The sequence below is a fragment of the Phocoena sinus genome, chromosome 6 (assembly GCF_008692025.1).
Source record: "Phocoena sinus isolate mPhoSin1 chromosome 6, mPhoSin1.pri, whole genome shotgun sequence".
Classification (NCBI taxonomy): domain Eukaryota; kingdom Metazoa; phylum Chordata; class Mammalia; order Artiodactyla; family Phocoenidae; genus Phocoena; species Phocoena sinus.
Window position 1 is genome coordinate 79,260,019 of NC_045768.1, and position 2,805 is coordinate 79,262,823.

The 2,805-nt window shown below is 33.9% G+C and overlaps 1 non-coding gene across 1 annotated transcript; it reads left to right on the forward strand.

Annotated features, from left to right (window-relative positions):
* Positions 1–1,875: 1,875 nt before the first annotated feature.
* On the forward strand, positions 1,876–1,948 carry TRNAV-CAC. Its single transcript has one exon. It is a non-coding gene; the product is annotated as a tRNA-Val (tRNA).
* The last annotated feature ends 857 nt before the right edge of the window (positions 1,949–2,805 follow it).

Consider the following 2,805-nt stretch of genomic DNA (forward strand, 5'->3'; position numbering starts at 1 on the left):
TACAAGTCAGGAAGAGAGGTCTCACCAGAAACCAACTCTGCTTGCACCCTGACCTTAGACTTCTGGCTTTCGAAACTGTGACAAAATATTTTCTGTTGTTTAAGCTACCCAGTCTGGTATTTTGTCATGGTGATCCAAGCAGACTGATACACTCTTCCCCAAATCAGCTGTCCCTATTTTACAATAATGTGTATCCCTGTCTGTTTGACCAGTCTAACTTTTCTATATATTAGATATCACAAAATATAATGGAAATGGAATTCAAATTGATTATCAAGTGAAATGGCAAATTCTAACATACAGAATTTCAGGAAGCTGATAAAAATGTTAGAGAATTTCTGGAATTCATGCAAAATCATCACCCAGGGTATTGTCTACAAAGAAAGTCACCCACCATATCAGAAAACAAAGGATGTTGCAGCCATCAAGCCATTAGCCATCAGTCACTGCAGCAGCCCCAGATTGTGTACCCTAAGGGGATTCAGGATGGAAAAGAACAGGATACTGGCCCTAGATAGCTGAGGTGCACATCAAAGGAATGATTTTAAAGAGCCCAGACTCTTGCATGTTCCCATACATAGAAAAGCACTAACTTCATTAACTTGAGATGTCTGTTTTTCTTTAATTAACAGTAATCTTTTGGTGTCTTGTTCAGACTGCCTGGTTTTGTTGCAAAAACTCCTATTTACCCTGTCTCCTTCCTTATCTCTTCAGAGCATCCCTCAGAGCTGAGAAGCTATCTTCCTGGCTTAAGTCCTCAGTTCCGTCTGCCAAATAAAATAATTCTCAACTTTTAGGTTGTGTATCTTTTTCAGTCGAAAGAGCTAGACCTCTAAAAATGATAATAATAATAGATTATTTGGAAGAGAATGTTTTCATTATTAAGGAGTTATTACAGGATAATAAAAACTTCAATAATGCCCTAATAGGTTTATTAAATTATTTTCTTTAGACAATGTAAAATGATCACAGGTTATTTTTTTCATGATAAAATTGTCAAAAGAAATTTCAGAAAAAATCGGAAAATGCTTAATTTTACCAAGATGTTTGTATAGTTTAATCAATTGTTAATCTGAGGTTTATAATTAAAATGTATATGGTTGTATTTTAATAAAATGTTACTCTCTGACTTAAAAAATTAAGCTGGAAATATTTGGTCAATTCTTTATTGATGATGAGGACCAAGAAGAATCTTATTAATATTGTATCTAGAACCTTGCTTCTAATTAGCATAAGAATTTCTGAATTTGAAATAGAAAAATAGGTGGTATTCCTTTATTGCATTATATGTCAGTAGCTTTTGTGGGGATCATATCAAAATATATACAGTTGAATACGCTCTTTAATTTACACATTCAGTAAACATTAAACCAGAAGATTTACCACGTACCTAATGAATCTTAAACTTCAGAGCCATTTGCTCACAAAGACTCAAAGGTGAGACAGTAGCTGTTGTTTCATATGGCCCTATAATTATGTTAAATTTATACAATTAAAATATTTTAACAGTTAGTTAAGACTGATAATCTCTTCAAGCAACAACTTCCCCTCTGTCACACCTCTCCTTTTGTGTCAGGGAACACTGAAGCAGCCATGGGCATCTTGGCTAGATGGTAGCAGAAGTTGAGTTTGGGATACATAAACTTTGTATTTAGTAGATGAAACCCCTTTCATGTACTGTCAAGGCATTTTGAATCCACTGTATAGAAATGGTGGGTACCCCTACGGGCCCTGTGCTGAGTCACTCATCATCATGTCACAAACTTTTACAGCCACAGATCACGATGGGATATAAATGTGTCCCAAGATACACAACAAAAGAAATATGTAAATAATAGAGGTATGAAAAGGACAGAGCTCAAAAGATTTGGGACTTCCCTGGTGGCGCAGTGGCTAGGACTCTGTGCTCACAATGCAGGGGGCCCAGGTTCGATCCCTGGCCAGGGAAATAGATCCCACATGCATACTGCAGCTAACAGTTCACATGTCACAACTAAGGGGCCCACATGCAGCAACTAAGATCTGGAAGAACCAAATAAATAAATAAATATTTTTTAAAAAAAGATTTTGTTGTTATTAGAATATTCTTTTAGTCATAAGTATAAAATTGTAAGAAGAGTATTTAGTTCTCATCAGCGCCTAAATCAGAGGAGAATTTCTGTCAGGCATATACTCGGTAATATATATGACTACAAAAACATCATGCATTTAAAAATGAGAATTATGTAAAATAAAATTTAATAAAATTCTTATGTTTCTAGGACACAAACCTATAGCAATACTACAGAAAGTATATCTGAAATATCTCATATACAAAAGAAACTCAATGGAAGTTTCCCAAGCTTCAAAATAATTTTTAAAATCCACATGACATAATCAATACTTATTTGTGAAACTGAAAGAACCTTTTGTAAATTGTCGTTATTAATTTAAAAATAATCAACCATGCTAGTGGAAATATTGAATAGCATTCTCTCTAAAGAAAATAATAATTTAAAAGTGTTATAAAGAAATAATCGAGAATATATAGCCAAAGCCAAAGTACAATAAATGATATGTCTGGCAGTTAATTATAGAGAGTTGAATTTTTTTTTAATGGATGATGAATTTGTCAGCTTCTTCAAGTTTCTATTGTGCTTTTTCTTGTTAATTCTAAATAAATATTCACAACCATTCCTATTTTGTATCCTTTTCCTTAAAGAGCACTCCCGAAAGTATTGCTTTAGGTCCCATAAAATCTGGATCTACTCCTGTTTATGAGGCAGATATAACTGTATCACTGCTGAAACTGCCTCTCAGAAAAAT